The sequence below is a fragment of the Anopheles coustani genome, chromosome 3 (genome assembly GCF_943734705.1).
Source record: "Anopheles coustani chromosome 3, idAnoCousDA_361_x.2, whole genome shotgun sequence".
Classification (NCBI taxonomy): domain Eukaryota; kingdom Metazoa; phylum Arthropoda; class Insecta; order Diptera; family Culicidae; genus Anopheles; species Anopheles coustani.
Genome location: NC_071288.1, coordinates 33,580,972 through 33,604,343, shown reverse-complemented (window position 1 = coordinate 33,604,343; position 23,372 = coordinate 33,580,972). Strand labels below are relative to the sequence as shown.

The following is a 23,372-nucleotide window of genomic DNA, read 5'->3' as shown; positions in this document are numbered from 1 at the left end:
TTGGGTAGAACCTCTGGAGGTCCTTGAGGCGTTGTTTATCTCGGAGGAGTGGGCTGTTTGTTTGTTTCCAGCGCTACGTTTTCGAGCATTCGGAGCTGAAGCACCATCGCAAAGTCGAGAGGACATTTTCCAATTCGCTTCCAAGTAGAACAAGCTCGGCGTTGCGTTTGTCTAGGAAGCTCCGGTCAGCTCCAATCAAAGTCAATTGCAATTCCCGTGTCAAACCACGTCGGTCGGTCGGTCGGTCGGTCGGTCGATGGTTTTGAGCCCTTGATGATGATTCCGTTGCAAGCGTGCCGAGTAAAGAGACCTCCGCAGCAATGGCGGCCTAAATCGGGTGTAAGATTTTCTACCGCCTTCGAACGATACGTGACATCTTTCGCGAGGAGCGCGCGCGTGAACGTACAAATATAGTTGCGATTTGTTTGTTTTCTCCTTGGCCGTCCCGTTTATGCCACCCGATTGCATGCTTAATGGTATTAAACTAAATCTACACCGATGCTAGGTTTCCCCTCGGGAGACAATTGGAGCCAATTGATTTGAATGGCCAAGAAGGTTCGGCAAGGAACTCGTTTTAACTGGAAAATTGCCCTCCGACCTGGCGGGGCTGCACACCGTGCCCGTGAATGTATGTCCATAACCGCATTATGCTCGCAAGAAAAGTTGAAAGGTCGTTTCTATGATGAACATATCTTAAAGAGATTGCAAAGTTGTCCTATCACTAGAGGTATAAATCCCCAAACAATAGAACTGAATTAAACCCAGTTGCTCTGGTTTTTAATTTTACTCCCTTTCCCCCCGTCGGTCTAGTTATCTCCCCGAGCCGATGTTTGGTTGCCATGCTAAGATGTATGTTTGAATGTCAAACATTTGAACTGATCGTTAAAAAAGAAATCCGGTAATCAAAACATTCGGGCAATCTAATAAACGCGTTTATTTAAAGCGTAACGTAAGAAGCTACCGTGCGCCTTGTGCCCCCTTGTTGTCTTAAGGAATCCACTATCCGGCGTACCGCGCCCGGGGTCGACACGCTGTCGGTTGCATCACTGCGTTTGTTCCACACGGGCTCGTTTTCTTCGATCGTGCTTCATTCTTTCCTGCGACCAGCGATCGCTTCCCGCCTGCGTGGTTCCGTGAGTTTAACTGCCTTACTCTTCGGTTGATGCTCACCGGGCACCAAAAAAGAGGAAGAAGAAGGGGGAAAAAAGTCCGCAGCTGAGAGGCTCGTAAAATCCGTCACATTTAAGGATTTATGGTCCACCGATACCGGGGAACCGGTAGCGATAGCGTTACGCGATCGCGTTCATCAAACGCGGGCGGTCGATGATATTCGATCATCCCCCGGATTCCCGCGAGTCCCGGCTGGATTTATTTCTTTCGGATATTACGAGGACAAATTTAATGCTCGGCTGCAGGCTGGAGGGCGGGGGTTTTGATTGCTTGTCCGCGCATTCTACTGCCTCTCCCGAAATTATGGAGAGGTTCCGGAGTGGCCCCACTTCCGGTGAGCGGTTGGCCACGGGAACGTCGGGAAATAGAATACACACTTCTCCACAGGCGAACGCTACGGTGGAAAATCTCGTGGTTGGCCGCGCCGACGATGTACCTATGCAAACAAACATGCAGCAGTGTACAAACACACCCAGCACGGGATGGAACGAGCAGCAAAGGGCGGAAGGAAACGGCTTTACGGAACAAACTGTTTAGCTGCCCTCGTTCAAGGCTTGTGTGCATTAAATTTTGCTCTGTTTGTAAGGCCGGACAAGAGGAAAAAGTGTCCGGAAGGAGGAATTTCGTGCAAGAAGACAGATAAAGGGCGGAACGATGCTCCTAAAAGCTGCAAATGTCCTACTTAATATGGGATATGACGCCCAAACTTAGGTTCTTCCAGGTTCAGATTAGGACTTTTCTTTAATTTAATTTTCGATTGAAGATTCCTATAAAAAATAAATTGGGTATTTTTTTTAAATTAGGAGTATTTTTTTAGCAAATTTCAAATTGGTTTAGAGAATCTCAACAGCATCTAAATTACCGGCGAGTAATAATTTTAGCCTGGAAGGATGTATACGCTTTCCACGTAATAACCACCAACTTGGCGAAACATTACCGCCGGGTTGATGCGTGACGATGCTCACGAGCATCATCTTTTGCTTTGATCTCTTAGTACTTCCATCTCTCGGATGTTTGGATGGGCCACGTGCCACACTCCACTGCCCCCTCATCCTCCCAACGACCTTTGCCGATGCGCCAACCGGGGTGGTGCCCAAACCGAGCTCGATTGCCGGTCGGTGGTTTGCTTGTGCGCGGATTAAGAAAACAACAACCATTCGTTTCATCTTCCTTTCCGATGGACAACTTCATATCTCCCCCCGTTCAACTGAAGTATGATGTTGAGGGACAGAAGTTTTTAATAAAAATACGAACTCACGCGCACGCAGTACGTCCATCAACAATACGCATCCTTTCATGTCGCACAATTCAAGGGAGCGCGTGCCAATGAAGGCATCGCCATAAAACTTACATCGCGTCGATTGCTGCGTACGATACGATGGAGACGTGTTAGTTTCGCGGTTAGTTTTCGTAGAATCTTGACCATTTCTGGATCGGGTCGGGACGATTCTTTGTGATAGCAAATCTTCCTGTTCGGCCGCCAGTGGAGTTGCTTTGACTCCGGTTACCGTCCATCGAAGTTTGCGGCCTGATGGGCCGTCTGGGATTAGACTCCAAAGTTCCCCGAATTTCTCGATGCAACGAACCTGCCTGGCGGTGCTGGGTTCATCGAACAAGTGCATTTCCTTTTCCACCATCAACAGTATGTCCGCATTGGGCCCTTCTTATTCCAGAACTGTAATTAGTATGCTACATGAGGCTTTCCGAAAAATATAAAATTCTCTCCAAAAATCTGATCCTATCCGAAAAGACAAAAAAAAATACACAGACGCCGCCGGTGGACATTCAAATATTGTTCATCAAATAATCATAAACATGAATTATTAATCAACGTGAGCGACGAAAATGAAAGGAAACACGTCCGTGAAATGTTAATGTCTACTGCAACTCTTCGTTTGGGGCGAGGAGCTGTGTGCCCGGAGTCGAGCGTCCCGGGTGTTTGCAGTGGAGATTTCGGGGGAGCGGCCACAGGAAGGATTGCCTTTCGATGACAGGTGGAATTTGGTTTCGTCTAACCTTGGATAGTTTCTTGACGCCACCGCCGACTCTAGTGGAAGCGTACCAGGCATTCTAATGTCTTCTCAAACTTTTGATTATCGTATCCTTCTAACATTCCCAAGTAACATTTTAAGTTTTATCATGGTTCTAACGATGTTGTTCATGCTCATCATTAAGTCTCATCTGAAGAGTAAAATATCTTAAAGGCTGTGATAAAACCTTCATAAACCCGTTTTAAGTGTAAGAGGGCCCACTCTACAGAACGTTGTCAAAACCATCCCTTAAAACCTTTTCTAGACCAAAAATCACTGATTGGTTTTAAGAGAAGGTTTTAAGAAGGACTTAACAGCGTATTTACAGACTCTTCAAGTCTACTAAGATTTTAGACTTAATGAGCGGTTTTATAGCTATCCTCAAAAGGTTTTAAGGATGTCAAAATTATTAAAACTATTTTGCCTGCTGAGAAACCTTTATAAAACCAATTGGACTTGGTACACCCATGTTAAAACATTGATAAAACTTGTTAAAGTTCATTAGGTCTTGGAAATGTTACTTGGGATTGTACTCTGGTGTACCAATGTCTTTCAAATATAACTAAAAATGTGACTTAATCTAAGCGTTACAAGGGCTCTCAAGAAATTTAAGGAAGAAGAGCATCGATCCACGTACAGCGCTTTCGGGCAGGTAATAGCTGCTATGCACCGTCTTGATCAAATTTCACGCCATTAAATTGTATGAAGATCGCGATCGTAAGGTAGTGTTACCTTACGTGGGCCATCTTGAATCGTTATTGGCGTTGAATGACATGGAGGTGGCCTATAAAATAGTTTAATATACCGTTGTACTGTTAACGATGGCGTCCTCCTGTGCAATGAGATCACTTAGCAGATGAACGGGAAAGGAGTTTCATTGTGATCGGGGGTTCTAGTGTGTGGGCGCCATTTTTTTTCCAATAAGGAAACGGCCGCTACAAACTTCTCTTACCTTTTACTCGGTGGTGAATATGGGTCGATGTTTCCCAAAATAAGAAAACGGGTTGCAGATTTGAATGAACTTTTCAAGACCTGGCTACGTGCGGTTGTCGTGGGAGATCATCTGAGTCTTCCAGGCGTGTCGCTTACATCCAGCTGAGTCACTTCACGACTCCCGTGGTTCACCAGAACCGTGCGTGTGGGTACGGGCCATTTGAAAACAATCCTCGTCTTCCCCCGTTGAGGTCTTTAAACACTCGCACAGGGGTGGTGGACGGTAAACAACAGTCGTATCGTGCGTCATCTTCTCCGGTACGCCCGGTGATGTTTATTTCGACGATTTCGGCGCTGGAACACGGAGTTGATTGTAAACAACGCTCCTCCGCCGATAGGTAGCTTCCACCGGATCTCTTCACCTGACGCCAATGGCGACCACAGCGAGTCGCGGAAGTGATGGATGTTCCTCCGAATTGCAGAGGAAATAAAATTATTTAAGTGATCGTATTTCGAACCGCAGTGGGACTAGTTTTTATTTTCTGAGAAGCTAGATATCTTTTTTCATTCTTTGAAGATAGGAAGATCAAAGCGGTGCGGTTATTTTCTTCGGAAATATTATGTGAGCCGTGCATGCAGCTGGGATCCATCTTTCGTCAGATGAAGAACTCCACTGCGGTACGGTTGTAGGCATTTATGAACTCAAAGTATTCCATGTGTCATGGAAACGGTGAAACTAAATATTAGATTTAATCAACGTTAAATCTGGAAATTTAATTTCGATTAGAGCTGGCGTTAAATACTGCATACTTTTGATTTTACACTCGATGTGCGTAATGACAAACAACCGTTTGAATTAATAATGAGGGCAGCTTCTCTCTACGGGTTCAATATTTAAAAAATAGGTAGCATATTTCAACAGTCTTCAATATCAATTAATCTGAACTAGACTAGCCTTAGACGATTAATACTTGCCTTCCCTCTAAGTATCACACGCAACATTTTCAGTCAACCCTTAAATGTTGAAGGACTTAGGTTCACTAGTTGAACAATTCATCGAACTATTGTCTATTAAATGGGCATAAGCGGCCACCGAAGTTGGTGTGGTATGTTTAGGCCATCGTACCATAGCTAAACCCCTTGTCTTTATCATTTTGTCGAATTTCAATTCGTAAATTTCCTATCACCCGCGGCTTCACGTGGTGACAACGTTGATAACGACCTGCCGCGATGTGAAATACGAGAATTCACGCATCAGATATGCCGAATATTTCGCCCCATGGCACGATGGCAGTGACGTTGAGTTTCGCTGGTGGTGAAATGAGCTGGTTGTGTTAGACACCTTTTTTCTGTGCGTTGGTAATTTAAATAAAAATAAACAAAAATAGAGGAGACCCCAAAGCCAAATGCCCGTAAGCCTCTTATCAATATGTGTTGCCCGTACTGTGAATCCGGCGCAAAATTAAACTCAACAGCATGCATTGTAATGTTTTGTAACAAATGATGTCGTTTGTTCGCGTATGAGATTAAACGATACGATCCGATTATTTTGGTCTTGTCTTCATTCGAGCAGATCTGGCAATGACCTTTGCTGGAAGCATGCATCATTAACTATTTTTTTCTCTTGCTGCTTATTTTTAATAATTATATTAAATGTTTTCGTAGGTTCTTTGCAAAAGAAAATTAAATTTTTAGTCCTAAAACAAAAGACACGATCACAAACAAAACACCAGCTATAGGATTACATCAATAAATTAAAAAAGAACGGGGTATTTCCTTGTTCCAAATCATCATATCCCTAAATCTCAGCCATAACGATCCGTTAATGATTATGGAAGCCACCGTTTTTGACACTCTACGCTCCACAGAAGTGTACACTTACCATCCATCATCTGTTCATCCGTTCGACTTCGACCGAAACAGCTTCACCTGTCATCTCTGGGCAATAGGTTTGAGACATTACTTGTCCGCCTACTGCCACCGTTCGCATTTGCCATAGCAGCGTACGGAGCAAACCCTATAGGTTTCCGTTCAGCGCGTATGCTGCCAGTACCCTCAACTTTGTGGAACCCACTATCCCCGCCGTTGACGATCGACCACCGGAAATCTACCGCTTTCTAACGGCCGGAAAGATAATCGTTTGACAAATTGAAAATCCCTCTCGAGTGTCTTTGCCGGAGCGGCAGAGTTATAATTATAAATGTTCACCCACACTTGAAGCACGCGGAGCCCTCTTTTCCCCTAGTTATAAGTTGGGCCTGAACGTCTCCCTTTTTTGTGCTTTGTGTTTATGTTTGTATGTAGCTGCACACTAGCTGTCATAAATGAGCCACATTTCAACCATGGGCTTAGTACACTACATGCCTAGGGTATTTTTTACTATTTTTTATGTTTTATGGAAGTTACGTTTTGGTAAGTTTTTGCAATGAAAATTTTTCTAATTTCACAAAGCATTCTATTTATTGTTTGCTTTTTGCATATGTTTTGGTGAATTTATGTTTCATCTAACTTATTTTAGATTTTTTTCAAAAACTTCATGAATTTTTTAACTTCCAATAGGGTAAGTGCACCTATAGTGGAGCTAGTACCAATAGTGGTTGTAGTGGAATAAAATCCTAGCTCTACGCCGATATATATACAATGGAGTTATTTGTTCTTGTATGAAATGTTCTTTGATCTTCTGCGGAGTGTTAAAAAGATGAACCATCTCATTCCGTAATATATAAGCTAAAAAATTCATATTTTCTAAACAGGTTGTAAAAGAATCTATAACGGATATCATGATTTTCTTAAGGCTATAAATCACTACAAAATCATTAAAACCATATGATTTCGCTACATACATACTCCAATATGATTGATTTATACGAACTTAGTGCATTTTAGCATAATTTTATTACTTTTTATTACTAAGTTTTTACTATAATGCTACTATAGGCACAAAAGCCCAAGTTGTTCCTATAGTAGCCATAGATTTTTTCACAAGTATATTTCAGTTTTATTCCGGTTTTGGCCAATATAATCAGGTAAATTTAGTGATATTATTCTGTTTCTACAAAATAAACAAAATAGAACTGGAGAGAAGGCTCAGCAGAAGAAGCAGAGGAAAGAAAAAAGAAAGCGGGCGAAGGATACGCTATAAAGCATATACTATAGTTTTAGCTGTAATATTCAGAGCATTTTTTATGAATTAAAATTGGACATATTTCGGTAAAACAATACAGTCTTTTCAATGACAACGCATTGGTCAAGGAGTATTTTACCGTTCTGTTTGAAATATGCTTCAAAAATAAGTAATAGTCAAAATATATTGAAGTTTGTCGTACTACCACCACTATAGGAACACGATACCACAACTATAGGAACCATACCACCATAATAGGAGCAACCGGTGTATTTTGTATGGTTTACGGTGAAAATAGATGTTTTCCAGAAGAAAAGTCATGTTTCGATCATAATTGATTCAAATATGTAGAATATTGTGTTCTTAACACTCATAAATTCCACCTATTTGGTATTTACAGTACTAAGTGCACCACTATTGGTACAGTTACCCTATCAATTTTCATTTCCACCAAATATTGTTTGAAAATGTTGCAGGTATAGACATTCAAGCCAGCAAAGAAAGTAGGTGTCATGACGGTTTGTTTGCTTCCTCGCTGAGCTATTTCCTCTGCATGCCAGCGCAATCTCTTCAATCCCACACGCACGCCTTTGCCCATCCGTTTCCCGAGCGCGGAATCCACAAACCTACCAAAGGGACCGCAGTCGGTTTGATGGATAATCCCATATCCGTGCCCCGGTACCATTTCGGTAGAACAATGCGAAATGTAAACAAAATATTAAATCCTACGGTGCAGGTGCGCTCGTGTTGTCGGTCCGTCGCCGCAAGACGTCTTAGACCCCTTAGGTCCGGTCGCCGAGTGCAGTCTAACGGTTGACCTCAATTCCGGCGTCGGATGCGCCGGGGTGGGTGCCTCACCTTCGCTAGCTGCATATCCGGCCAGGGGAGTTTGTTTTTCCTCCTACTATATTTTCTTTTCGCTTCGGACACGTAGGGGAAAAATAGAAACAAACACCCAAATTCCATCGGCGCTGTCATTTCTGTCACCCATGATTCCGCTAAGCCGTTTGTCACCTTTTCGGACGCGGCTAGTTGGCGGGACCGTCATTATGGATTGTTGCTTCGTGGCAAGAAACTATCGACCCATTATCGCAGTTTGTGTCACGTCTAAATGGATTCAACCCGTTGGCCGGAAATTGAATGTGAAGGTGAGAAAAATGAATTTCACCTTCCGAGTGGCAGGCGCTAAAAGAATACCAAGCGAAAAAAGAAATCTCGAAAATGTATATTTACTTTAGCGCAAGTTTTATTTGACGTTGGTTTGATTTGAAAATTTGGACAATTTTTGTATTATCCTACAAAGTTTTCAGGTTAAGTGTTTTCTCGCTCACAGTTGACCTACAAATAAACGAATAAATAACATTTGATTCTGTTCCTTACCACTAGAACGGTCCACTTTTAATAACCGTCGTTAATCAATTATTCGGTAAAACAAACTCCTGTTTGGGTGTTGTAAAAACAACATCACATTTATCAACTCGCCAGCCAAGGTGCCATAAATAACATAATTTTCCGGCAACTTTACCTCGCTCCGCCATCTTTCTGGCTTTATTTATTGCTTGTATATTCCGCGTAGTATAAGTGGTCTCCTCCTTCCTCTCGATTGAATGGCAAATATGTTTTGATAACTTGCCAGTGCAAGTCCCAACCAACTAACCGTCGCGGGCAGATAGTGCACCCCAAACTCCGTCGGGCGATCGCGCAACGGGAACTATCGGGCAGTGAATCAAATTACCACGTGAAAGAAAAACAACACTAATTTAGCCCCCGAAAAAAGAAACGTAACGGGTCACCATGACCGCGTTGGTTGTTCGGGTGCGAACATCTGGAATGGATTTTTCCCTCATGGGGTACATTTTTCCAACCTTTCGGTTAATTGGTACATCCTCGGTTCCCGGGCCCAACCAGTTGCGCGAGGGAGCCAGGGATGCGGTACCATTTTTGGCAGGAGTAAACTAACAACGGCCCTGCTTAGATGCAGGTTTTTGGGCCAGCTGCCCTCGGGTGACATGTGTGTTGAACCGGGCGCGTGTTGGTGGTGGTTAAGTGCGAAATTTATGTCGACGTTTCGGGGAACCATCAGGCGAGCGCCAGTAGTGGAGCTGCCAAAAATCTGGCAGCTTGAAAGACACTCGGTAGCGGGTAAGGAAATCCATCTCCATCGCTAGAACAACCGAATTCGACTGAGCAAGGTGGGGCGATGTGTTTTCCGTATGCATCTTCTGTGTGTGCGCTTGTTCCTTCCGCTAGTGGGTATTTACGTTTGCGGAGGGATTTTTCATCTGTTGCCGAACGAAAAGGAATATGGTAGCGATGTACATGCCTACGATCAGGTTCCAGATGTGCACACGGTTTGCTTGGAAATGAGAGACAAGTTATGGATAACAAAAAGAGACAAAAAAAGCTATCAGCATCCTCCTCTGCTGCACCAGTCGTCGATGCAGTTGGCACGAGCATCGGAAAGGAGAAGAGAACCAAAAACAAACAATTTCCACGCTTTCCTTCCATCCACACGATTAGAACGCGGTTACACGCACGATGCAATGATAAACTGCATGCTGCAGCTGCCTTGGAGCATCAAGGATGTGTTGCCTGCACGCGAGGTGGATTGATTTCATGTGCTAGGAACGGGAAAGAAACATATTTACCACCATTTAATTCATGCTGGTCCGCAAGTGCAGCGAGAAGACGATCCCAAATGCATGCCCGAGATCGTTCGATCGAACCAACAAAAACAAGAATATCTAGTAGGACATGAATTTGTTATCAGAAGGTCCTTACTAATGGCTAAATCTTCGGCATAAACCTTCATTACAGCCTTTTAACGTTAATTGTTTATTTGACTTTGTACTTCATAAATGCATTTAAACGATTTAGATATTATTATCGTTTATTGTACATTGCTTTCTGGTATGTGTCCAATGTAGTAAAGAAGTATAATAATACTTCCTTGAACAGCTTTTTTATTCAATGCCGTTATAGTATTTTAATTTAAAATTTAATAGTGAATTCCTATGTTTTTTATTTTTTAATGTTAGGTTTGATAAATCATTTTGGAAAAGAATGCCTAAAACATAAAACAAACTTGTTTAAGCCGTTTGATTACTGTTTGTTCATTAAATTCTTTTTAACCCACAAACAAAAAACTGATTCAGACCTTTCCGTCATCCACAAAACGTTCCAAATTAATAATTATTTTTCCACAACGCATAGGAATTCTCAGAACTCTGACACGATGGTAATTACATTGTATTACATTTGATAAAATTCCTTCAACCATAATTCAATGGATGAACTATAATTACGCACCGAACCGTACGCACATGTCAATAAGATTTTATTAGAGGTACATTAAGCACGAACAATCCATCGCTTTGATCCTACGCTCGCCGGTACTACGATTTGCTACTACGAGATTTCTTGATGTTCGTTCTGGCTTCCAGCTTCATTTGTGATCGTTTTCTTCGTTCGTTCGAACCGGCGCATTTCTACGCGTGCGGGTGCGTATTTCTCTGAGTGTGGTTTATTTTTTCTTTTTCGATTTGCTTGTTGACCTACACGCGTTCCACCCGTTTGCTTGTGCTGGACAACATGAATCAATGTCCATGCGTACACATTCAGCATACTCTCGCCCGCGTCCCACGCAGTCTGCTTTCCGTTCCGCCGCATTTGCCAGCAGCTTCACCGTTCATCTTGTCTTGGAGTGGGAGGAGTGGAAGCAAAATGAAAAACAACCACTAAAACGATCTACTCGAAAGGTAATAATCGTACCGATGATAAAAAGAAACAAACATACATCCGAACAGGCGGGAGATACACAGGAGGAGGAGATCCTAATAAATAAGAAAAAAATGGCTCGTGCGATGGCGCTCTGGCTGGCAAAGCGGAAGAGGCGACATGGTGGCGATAGTGAAACATGGGCTAGGAAACTCTATCCCCGGGGATAAGCGAAACGCGATGGATAAGCTAGAAAGCGAGCGCAGAAAGACGATCTTCGAACTATTTTTAATTTATCGTTCGACGGAGGGTGGATTTTGTCTGCAAATGGCGATGCTGATAGCGGGACTCAAAGTGTCGAAGTCGTTCGGGATCGATTCCTCTATCCGGTTACTCAAATCAGATTTAAAAATAGACAAGTTGCTTCTATTATTTGCCTGTTGTTGTGCTACAAAAATCGTAGCTAGTGACAAACGCTGGCAACGAATTCCATCACTTTTGCATCTTGCATCTTTTCTGTGCAAAACAGAGCCATAAATTGACCTAAATTTAACTTAAGGTATTTCGTTCTAAAACTCCCACACTCTCTCGGATCGCTGATGCTCCAACGTAAATATCAGCAGCTGTAGCAGTTTGCAGTTCATAATAAAGTGCCAAGACAACGGTTAATTCGTTCAACCCCATCGTGTACACCAACGTACATGTTCACTGCTTTGCCGGTGCCTGTAATGATGGGTCTATAAACTGACCACTGAACTCGCCGGCTCGGTCCAACGAGCAGCAAACGGGCGGGAGAACCCCAAGTGGTCAGTGGAGATTATTGCCCGGAAGGTGTTGAGTGAAGTTGACCAAACCCAGGAGACCGGGAAGTAAATTACCGGACCGATGAAAAATAAACGTATAATAATCGAGTAAATAATTACTTATAAACAAATGGACGATGGATCAGCAAGCGGCTGTGTGGGATGGGTTGCTCCAAATTCGGCTTATTTGCAGCGAAGGCAGCTAAATTTATTATCTTTTTGTTGGTGAAAAAGAAAGCTTTCCGAAGAATATTGCTGTAGTGCTAACGAATGTTTGATGATTTCTTCGGCAGGAACATAGTCGAACATAGAAACATTACATCCATAGGAACGGTGAAATTTTGTTTGTAAATTTAAGAAAAAAAAATATCTAGAAGGAGTTCAATTTAAAAAGTTATTATGATTTGTTGAATGTGTTATACTAACACAGAAGACTTCCAATTATGACATAACTACGGATTTAACGTATATAAATCCGAGGATCATCTACCAAATGTATACTTTTAACATAATAATTGTAATAATGTATGTTCTTTGTTGTACTTTCGGAAAAAGTTTTACTGCCAGTGAATTTGATTTTATAACGTTCATCTGTTCGTCATACTTAATCAAGATACTTAATGAAAATACGACAGTTGAAAAGAACATTTATTGGAAGAAAACCAAAAAGGGTTATTTAATTAATTACTAAGTAGGTAACTCGCTTTTAGAATTCACCGAGTTCACCTTTTTTTATTGTTGCATTTTCCATATCACAAAGTTTTTAATCATACGAACTGTAACTAAAATGTTAAACCGAACTAACGTGCATCCTCGTGCCGTTAAAACACGCTGTTGCAATACACTCACCCTCGTTTATAGCAAACCGAACGAGCAAACTCCACTAGGGCACGGGTCGTCTTGTTAGAATGAGTATACTAAAACGCCACCTTGTTTGCCCGAGAATAAATTTCCTTCCTAACTGCCTCGGGACAACCGACCAGCTGGGGGAATTTGCAAAGAGTTTTCCCTTCGAGATGACCACGCGTGGTGGGTGGGAACACTTTCTCTTCCCACGCCATGGTGCAGTCTGCGACGTTTCTAACTGTTCGTTGGTTGGATGACGTTTCTTCTGAGAACCCGATACACTTCACCGTTCAGAGGGTTGAATGGAGGGTGGTTCTCCACGGAAAAGACAACGAGTTTTAAGAATTCGTCAAAACACCAGTCGATGTAAAATGGTGGATGTCGGTCCGTCTCGACTTTAGTTCTGCCGGTTCTACCTTTCCTGCCCGGATGCGGCCATGTTCGGCACCACGTTCTATCCGTGAAGGAGCAGAGTTCTTTTTCCCTTTTTGACTCCCTTCACAACAAAGCCCATCGGGGGCATCCAGCGGCACACGTCACAAACGGTCTCACGTGATTAAGCTGTCATGTTTACAACGGTTTGTCACCCGAGACACACCGTTGGACAAAAGATGCACGGAGAAACGAAGAACACACAGCTTTCTCGAACCCCAACACCACAAGCCGATCCGGCCGTAGTGCACATACGCTACATCGCTTGGCGCGTTTTATTTTTTACTATTCCGCCGTCCGCCTTCGACCCCAAGGAAAACGTGCTCCATCGCGCAGGAAGTTTAGTAGTTTTCCCACCTCATCCCATCGATCAAAGCCGAACCGAAACGAGCGGCGCGGGGCGGAATCATGATGTGGGTGATGAAATCGAACGCTTCGTTGACATGCGATGACGATGACGTATCCGGTGCATCGGAAGTGCAGTGCAGCACAACAAGGTGTGGAAAACTGAGCTGGAAGCAACGAGGTTGGGTGGCAGCACCGTTCGCTGTCGATCACGTGAGGCTGATCGGATGCCGGATGAGTTTTCCGGATGTGGGTTTTGCGGCCGTTGGTGGGCGGAAGTGCGTGCGAAGGAGTGCGGCAGTCGGAGATTTGACCGGAGAAAACAACAAATCGCTTCTGACTGTTGTTTGGGTGAACATGATTCTGCGGAAACGTTTTTTCCCCCTCCCCCTTTCTTCTCTTTTTCCGACTAGACAGTAGTTATAATTCCGGTTTTCCGGTCGCTTGGGAGGAAAATCTGGCGACCCGGTGCGGAAGTTGCGAACGGCGCGTGCATCATCCGGCATCTGATGAGTTACAAAAAAGGGAAAAATAGTTCATATGCGGGATGTCAAAGTGATGCTGATTGAACCCACACCAACAGGAAGCACAAAAACCGGGAAGCAAATCATGGTCGCTTCCTAATTCTTCTAATCTTCTCTTGTTCAACCATTTTGACACCATTTCGTCCAATCTTCTATTGTACGTTGTTCCCCTTTACTTCGCTTCAAGGTGCTGGCGGACGTAGAAAAAGACTCCGGGTTTGCCTTCGAAGCCCGATAAAACGATAAAAGATGCAACCCAAACCGGATCGTTGAGAGATATTGAATCAGCGTCCTTAAGAAACATAAAAAAGGATGCGGCATCTAAATAGGAAAAGATGCGCACACGCCGAACCAACAGATGCAGATGTGCACGCTCAAACAACGTTCTCCGCATCCTTCGCGCTATGAAATCGAGAGAGCGGACGATCACAACGATCGGCTCACGTTCGGGTGGTAATGCATGCTGTCAGTATGCTGTCAGTTTTATACTCTCTCTCTCTTTTGTTGCGAACGGAAAACCCCTGTATGCTGCATGCATTTTCCACGTTGACAGGAAAATGCGCGCGCGCGCCAGACGCTCTCTCCTCTCCCGGAGCAGATCACGCTCGTCTTGCATCGAACGCGGTTCCGGTGGCGTCGCTCGATCCCGGACGAACGACGACGCGCATCTTCAGTGCGTTACTGACTTCCCGATCGGATGGACGTGCGGAGTTTGGCTTCCACTCGCTGGCGGAAAAGTTCTCTCCAGTGTTTGCTGATTGTAAGTGATTTGGTGTGTGTGTCTTGTGTATGTGTCCCTAGCGCAACCGGTGCAGGTGCAGTGTGCATCCATCTGGATGGTGTGCACCGAGTTGGTAGATAATTTTTTTTCTCCCGTTGTGTCATGTCTCATTGCGTTTTTTGGAAACGGTAAATCTTTCCACCAGTAACAACGAGTGAGCTCCATGTGTTGGGTTCGAGTGGATGATATAAAAACAAGCAAAAACCATACACGAGTTAAGATTGGAGTGAAACGGCCAAAAGTCTGCAGCGATAAGAGTTGACATTCTTTGACGCTGTTCTGCGGTGAACTAATGGCAGTACGAAAAACAGTACATGCAATAACCATCAAAAGTGAAATTGGATTCCAGTGGCAAACAAAAACGAAAAATCAATTTGAAATTGTGCAAAAATAAGTTAATTAACAAAGATTGCACAAAACTCAGAAACATCGGTGCTGTTCAGTGGAAGAAAGTGAAAAATAACTACGCAAAGTGGAAGAAAATAAAACCAAAAAAATAGTGAAAAAAGTTGAAAAAACCAAGATATAACAAAAGTGCAACGAATCGAACGAAACAGGGGAATATCGGATCGGTTGTCATTCGATCTGCGATATTTGTCCTTCCGCGTGTTCGGTATCACTGTGGACCCTGTTACCTTTGCTGAACGTGAGCTGAATTGAACGGTGAAAAAATAACAAGAACAAATCAGAAGAAAAAGAAAATGACAGAAGAAAAAAGACGCAGCTAAATCAATCGAATCAAAACCACCATCCGCAAATTGGATTACGCGAACGCGAAGTGACGGAAGGATATCATCGAACACGATCAAGGTAAACAATAAAAGGGGAACTACCGTTAAACGGGATCTCTTTATGGGATTTTGTCTTCTAAGGTAAACGTGAAATTCTACTCCCTTGAAAATTTGTCAATGAAAAGAGCTAGAAAAGCTAAGCCACAATTGTCAGGTTACTTTTCATATTAAACCTTTATCGATCGCTCAGACAAAAGTCGCTACCATCCGAACTCGATGCCCAAATCGTTCGTTCGCGAATCCCATGTTGAATGGATCAATCGATCGCATTCGGTACGTTCGGGGAGGTTAAAAATAGGGTTTTCCCACCGTATCGCTTCGGGTGCGATCGATCAGCGCCGAGATAAACCAGTGCAAGATCAACCGTTCCGCAACCGTACACCTTTCCGTAGCATACGCAGCGCACGCTGTGACATGATGTTTTGCAAAATAAAAAAAAATAAAGATAGAAAACTCAACTCTGAGGAAAAGCACATCAACACCTCATACACAGTTTTCCCCGCGGCCTGTGGCCAGACGGCCGGCTGATAGTTTACTCGTACAAGCCATTCCCCTTGGAAGCGCCAAAGGAAATGTTGCTCTTTTCCGTTTCTGCCACTCGGAGGATTTCGTGCGGTTCACTCAACGGGGTTTCCCCGACCCCAAGGCCTTAGGCGAGGAAAGCTAAAAAAAAACGCACACGGGCAAATAGAAAAACGCTGCCGATTCGCCGTCGCTAGCCAGCATCAATATTTATAGCTTTTCTGCGCGATCGATCACCGGTCGATTCGGCAAATGGGGAAACTGGGGAAACGAAAGCGATTTGCGCTTCCCGGGAGCATAAACAGACACGATCGCTAGGGCTCGGGTCAGCATTTTCCACCCGAGTGCAACCAGGGGCGAGGGGCGGAAAAGAATGAAAAAAGGATTTGGCCCGGTGTGGTGTTTTATTTTTCCCATTGACCTCAAACTACTCGCACACAAATCGTTGCCAAATGCACTAGATTATTTGAATTCTGTCGATGTACACAAAAGCAAACACCAAGCTGAAAACATCCCAGACAGTTTGGCCGAAATTCTGTACACCAAATCGTTGGCCAAGCGGCTTGTAATCTTAAGAAATCCCCTGATGTTGATTTATGCCTTCGGTCGATAGGGAAACTCTTGATTTACAATACACATCGCCTGTCGCGATCATCACGCTTGCCTCACCTCAAACCGACGATCATTATGCAGTGAAAATGCGGTCAGAGTTGCCCGTAGCTCGTTTTGCTCTATTTTCAGGATCTGTTTTCCACTGTTTTTTTTTGTTCTTCATCGAGCAATACTGATGCGCTGACGCGCAGCTCCTCTAAATCTACTTCGACTCTTCGAGTCCGAGTTCATATTTCATATGGGTCGAGGTGAACAGCGGAACCATGCAACCGTTTCTGCTAAGTGTCCGCTGCTAGTCGACAGGTTACCGTTGACCTACCCGGCGGTTCACGGGCCGATTGTCGTCACCGTGTGTGTGTTTGCTGCCCCGGCTTCGCCAGAGCCAAACATCTAACATGTTCGAGTAGAAGAAACAACCCAGAAGAAATCCATTTTCCCCTCACTTTTCATTCTCCCGCTTGGCGCATGTTTTCGTAAACATCATGTTGTACGGTGTACAAAATAAATGAACTTCCCTCGCCGCCGAGGAAAAACCACGGGTCGGAAGGAAACCGCTCCGGACAGTTCCGTCCAATCGAGAGGTGGTGTGGGATGTTGTCCGGTGCTCCGGTGACCGGACGGATCCCAACGCTCCTTTTGTACAACCAAATCTTGTTTACCCGGGACTTGGAGAGCGTTTTGTGAGAGTGAAACGAAGGAAAATCGCTACCGAATTCTATCTGCACGAGGAGGACCCAAGCGGAAGAGGTGAAAAATGTACCTTGGGATTAAGTTTAATTTAGGCAATTAATTATGGCCCGACGTGATCGCGGTGGTGGTTCGGATGCGCTCGCCACCGAAATTGCTGTAGAGTTATGGACCACATTAATCTGACGTTTACAGCTGTAGGATCGCGCACGGTCCGAGTGAAGGGAGATTGTGATTCGATTTTGTGATTGGCGAAATAGTGGCGCACGAGGAAAACTGTCCGAGGGGTTTCCCATTTCGTCTAATCCCATGTCTCGTATATTTTGTTTTATGCCGTCCCTTGAGGATGGGGGAGGTGTATTTATTTAAAATGGTCTCTGATGTATGTTTTTAAGTTGAATTCGCACCATCCTGTCCTATGATGTATGTTTGGAAAAAGCGAATCTAGAATAATAAATTGGGGAGCGTATGCTTTTAAGTTTTAAATGTTCCAGGTCGTTTCAGTACTTTCCGCTGGATCTTTTTCTCGGGGGAAAGATTGATGAATGTTACCTACACGAAGTCTACAATGTACCCTCATTTTTCCTAGCCCTGCTCACACTTAATATTTCGCGCTTGTTTAGCCTAGATCGGACCACGTTCCAAACGCCGGAATGTAGGTGCCAGTGTCTAGTCCCCGTGGAATGCGATGTAGGACCGCATGTCGCACAATGTGCCGATTGTGTATTTCACTTTTACACCCACTGGACACTGCAAATGCACCCACGAGCGCATCGTAATGGTCCGCAGGGACGCAGGCGGTAGCGAGTGCTATACGCAATCAGTGCTCATCGATCACGCACCACGCTCGTCGCTTCAGAGACGACGGCGCGCGGACTTAGATATAGGAAAAATGAAAACGATCTAATCGATGTGTGTACAGTGCCCCAACTCGGTGGCATTTAATTAATTCATGACCATACGCTCACCCATCTCCGCATACTCCGGTGAGGCGGGAGGGACAAGTTGGTCGATCTCCAAGTCAATGCAAGAAACGCGACGCCTCGATCACCACATACGGTAGGCGACGCAGTCACTGTCGGTGGACATTAAAGGAGCTTAAAGCCCCTTTCTGGAGAGCTCGCTGGAGGGTTCGGTTTGGATTAATTTCGTATTCCAGCGAGCAGAGGCAGCAGAGATGCCAGCGCTTCGACACCTTACGCATAAGTTGGTGTAAACACGCACCCGATGGGATATGGTCAATTGATTTCGTCTGCTTCGATCGTTGCGCAGTTGAGGGAGCTTCTAATCGAAATCCTCGTCACGAGCCATCCCATCCCGAAAACCTGGAACCTGGGAGAGACGTCGAGATTCGAGCCGTTGGAAATCCTTGATGGCTTTCGAATAGAGGGCCCTTTCGAGTGCGTGTCTAACTGACGAAGTTAGGCTAGTAATGGGCTTCCTGTCACAGCGACCCGAGACTCGCTAAGCACACGCAGGAAATGGCCGACGATAAGCCTCAGACAAAACCAGGGACCTCTCTCGAAAAGGATCGGTGAGTTTCGAGCGGTTCCGGATGTGCCTCCGGTTGGGGAACGATCATCACCGCTAATGGTATTCAATTGGCGTCCTTGGCCTCGCGATCAAGCCCCCTTCCGTGCGATGGCCTCGCAGACATTAAAACCTGCGTCTCCGGAGCAGGGACAGGTTATCGCAGATCGTACTGGAAAGGGCTTCAAGGGGACTTACTCTGGCAAACCGTAAAATGCCAAAAGCCATTGTGGAACTGTCTACATCGAGAACCGTCGATGCGTGAGAGGATTGTTATCAAAACATTGCGAATTCTTAAAGAAGCCGACGACAACAAATGGCGTCCCTAGGAAGAAGTTCTTTGACGCAGGGGCGTGGAGAGTGGTTGATGTGGATTTGTTTTGCTTTGGCTCGATGGGAACAAGCCATCATGCGTGTCGCTACCGTAGCCACACAGGAGTCCATTGCTTCGATTGCCCGCTGGTTGGCATGGTTCGAAGTGTAATTTATGCGACGACACGTCGCCTCTGCCCAATGCCTATATTGCTAGCTGTCAGACGAACGAGAGATCGACGACGCGCTGCTGGTGGAAACTGTCAAACGGATGGCGTGCGCTCGTGCGGTGGAAAAAATAAACCGCCATGAACAACATGAACATGGCGAGGGACAACTGGTAAAGTGTTGATCCGGCACGAGTAATTCCAATATTTGTACGATTTCTTTGCAGGAGCACTGATGACGCTCCCCATTTCTTACGCAAACACGACCCGTGCGCAAGTGCATCCGAGTTGCGGTGGCGTCAGTGCTGTCCTCGACCGCTGGCCTCTGGTACAAGGTTACGCACGACGCACTCCTCATCCCGAACGGGGGGGTTTGTGTCTCGATGAAGAAAATTGCATTCGTGCAATGCTCCATCGCCGTTTTCGCGTGGTTCCACGTTCATTTTTCTGCGCAGGCGGACAGCTGACACACGGTGCGACAAATTGTCTGCATCCTGGGCAGAGCACGCCACACACCAGCGGCAACAGGCGCTGTGGTACATCTATGGTAAGACGTCCACCGAAGTGTGCTGCATACCCGATTGGAGTCAATTGTAGCCAACGTTGCAAGATTGATGATGAACCGAATCCCATCCGATTGACGGAGATTTTGAAAGTCCACGAGTCATCGAAGGTACCACGCACAGTCGAGATATCCCACGACCCCATGCGTAGGCCCACACTGGCTCATCACTTTCCCGGGAAGAACGCGGGCGCATCAAATCGTCCGTATCGCTGTTGTAATTATGCTATTAATCAAATTATCGGGGCTATCCTCCCAGGGCGCTTCAAACGATGACCGCGATGGCCGTTAGCAGGGCGTGTGGCTATTATGCTCGCACCCGGAGACCTCCCGGTCCCTTTGAGGACACTGATTCCTGCAGGCTCGGTGTGCGGCTCGACCAGACACACAACAAACCCAGTCAATTGAATTAAATCAAATCTTCGGCCACTCGGGATGCCTAACCGAAAGGGGGACCGTGGTAGTGGAAGATATTGCAGACACTCGGCCACGCTAAGCTGGACCGTGTTCCGCGTTCTAATCCCATGTTCTGAAGTTCTGGAATATATCGTCCTCCTCGAAGACGGCAGTGTGCAGTGAGTTGGTGTCTACTCGCGAATGCTTCCCAACGACAGTTGATCTCAATTTGAACCTTTGCCCGAATTAAGATGTCCCAAACTCTTGGCTGAGAATTGAGCTGATTGAGTGCCACCGCACTGGTTTATTGTTTTCCATCTCATTTTTGTCTACTTCTGCCTTGGCGCTGACTGCCCTTTCCCTTTAACCCTCAGCCCTGGTTGACAGTAAATCTGTGTGTGATTTATTATCTTGAAAACCGAAAATCTTCAATACACTGGAATACTGGAGCGCACCAGGGTGTCCTCCATTACGGGCCACTTGCCAGTCGTAGTGCGCAGTTCTCCGGTAGTCGTCACTCCCCAAAAAACAACGTCCCTCAATACCGAAACACAATATCAAATAATGTCATGCGCGTTTGGCTCGATGCGTGTCCAGCATAAATTTGACTGCTTGAACGGTTTTTACAGATCAGTTTTTGAGAAACAAAAGCCCCTTATTACTTTGTAAGCCCGGTGTAGCGTCCGTGTTCGTTTCGGGCATCCGATGCGCAACGATGCGGAGTACTCACACGAGCCAAGTGAGTCCCGCACAATCGGTACGTTTGTTGCCGTCGTCCCCTAATCAAGGGCCAGCCATCTCTCCGCCGGGATTTTAATGTCCACCGAAAGGAACGCGGACATATTATCCAATTTTATGTGAAGATCTTTTTCTTTGCCCAAGGTTCACTGTGCGCGCGTGCTGGTATGGAGGCCAATGTTTGAGGCAAATGAGTCGAAGAAATTATTCAAATGGTGGCTGACCTACCGAAGAGGGTGCCCGGGGATGGTGTCCGGGGGGTTTGTGCCAAAATTGTGTGTAAGCCAGCAAGACAGTTTTTCTCTTTGTTCGTCGATGTTGCTGGATTGTGTTGCACCGTTTTGGAAACTGTTTCCCCATTTATCGACACACGCTCGTTGAATGTTTCTTATTTTGTGTGTTTTCATAACGGGCTGGACAAGTGAAAAGTATTTTGTCTTTTTGGTCGATTATTGTAGCATATCTGACAGTTGCCTTTCGGTTCGTTTGGGTTTGGAAGAACACTTGCAGGCTGGCGGGTGCTGAATAATTTACGGTGTGCCATTTACGTGCAGCCAAAAACTCGCTGTCTTCGCTATCGCAAATGGAAACTCGTATTGCTCGTGAAACGTGAGAAAAAAGCGGGCCATAACACTCGCTGCAATGAGGGCACTGTAGGTACGATTGCGTCCCCGAATCAAATGACAGGACAATTGACATATTTTTTCTCATCCTCACAAAACCACCCATTTTCTGTCCCACCTACTCGCTTTCTCTCGCTTTCTCACTCCTGCTCGTCCATGTTTTCCAAATTTGGACGATGCACTCGTAAAGTGCAGTTGCAATCGAACGCATCCTCTCTCGCCTTTCGGGAGTTTTGAGGGGTACTTCGGGTGGCAAGAAGAAGCTGTCGGCATGACGGTCGCGGGCTGCCTGCTATCGCTTTCCCTCGCACGGGCCGGAGCCGTTGCCGAGCTGGCGTTGGCGTTGTTGTCGTTTGCCACAATTACTGTCCTCTTAATAAAGAAAAAAAGACAACCCATGGGATGCGGCGCAAAACACATGGGCACCATGCATTTTTGGGCCATTTTTCATTTCCCATTTCGGGGCTGGAAAAACAACCTGGGCCGTGAGGGAACGGGACGGAGAGCGAGAAATAAAAAAAGAAACACACAGTCGCGCTTGGAGTTTGTAAAAAGAACGTCGAATCTGTGCGTCGAGTGCTGGGTTGGGTTCGAAATAGGATAACGGTGTGTCCGGTTTCGTTTGCATCTTTGACAGCCGTCCCGTCCCGATGCGGCACTGCTTTGCCCTACTTTGCATATTCGGGCGTCTGGTTCGGGTTTGGGTTTTGTCTTTACGCTGCCAAAAGTGAGGCCCTTCTGCACCGCTGGAAAGCGGCTCTTAGCTCCCGCCCAAACTTCTTTCGCCACGGTCATTAGTCGCTGAGGGCTCGAGGACTTCGGGGCCTGTTTCGGAGATCCCATGGAGATGAGCCTGCTGCCAGGCGAGCCTCTAGAGAGTGGCCATATGTTTTGTGACAGACGAGGCAAGATTGAAGAGGAAGGTAAAGAAAAGGAAGAAATTGAAAGGATATATTCGGATGGGTAGCGTATTTGAAGAATCAATTAGTGAAAAAAGGATTTAAAAATTTTAAAATCAAACTGACAAATTATTGAAAGAAAAGTTGAACAAGAAATGAAAAAAGGATACACTTGGAACAAGAAGATCTTTTTCCAGGATTTTTCACACATTAAAGGTTGTTGATCGAAGTTCCGAATGTTTTTCTAAACACCATAAATGTTATTATTTACATCAACTGAAATTGTTTAAAATCCATTGCAATGGAACATTGTTTGGTAAAAAAGGAACCCTTCCCCTGCGAACACGTGTGGCTCGAACAACATTTTCCTTGAACCTTTGCAGTCCGCTAAATGGAAACCATGTGCCGGGTCGAACGAAATCTAGGCCACTCCCAAATCACAACAAATCACGGGGTTTTCTCGGCACAAACAAAATTAGTCCCCACCATGGATCCTTTTTTGTACATCCCGGGCGGGATGCGCTTAGCGTAAACGAATCGAATCCAAAAGCCGGAGTTCATTAAAGGAAAAACGAACAAGAAAAAACAGGGAACCGGCTGACGGTAAACCTTGCCCAGCCCGGCAAGGCTCGCTTCAGTTCATAAACCAACTGCGACTGCGTGGCGTATCAGTTTCCAGTTCGCGCGTTCCGATTACAAACCACGATGCCGCCGGCACCACGTCGGAGTCAAACCCTCGGGATGCTCGGGATGCCGGTAAAGGATTACGGACCGTCGGACCACGGTCACACATGTGTGTCTGTTTACTCCCGACCTTGGGCTTGATTA

The 23,372-nt window shown here is 45.3% G+C and overlaps 2 protein-coding genes across 3 annotated transcripts in view; one reads left to right on the top strand and one right to left on the bottom strand.

The window, feature by feature from the left end:
• LOC131271489 (vesicle transport protein GOT1B) overlaps positions 1 to 23,372 on the bottom strand; it is a 433,296-nt gene that overhangs the window by 127,436 nt on the left and 282,488 nt on the right. The window lies entirely within an intron of this gene.
• Positions 14,623 to 23,372, top strand: part of LOC131271455 (fibroblast growth factor receptor homolog 1-like) — a 28,350-nt gene continuing 19,600 nt past the window's right edge. Inside the window, exon 1 of the mRNA XM_058272890.1 lies at positions 14,623 to 15,515. The gene's annotated coding sequence lies outside the window, so the exon portion shown is untranslated. The remainder of the gene's footprint in view (positions 15,516 to 23,372) is intronic.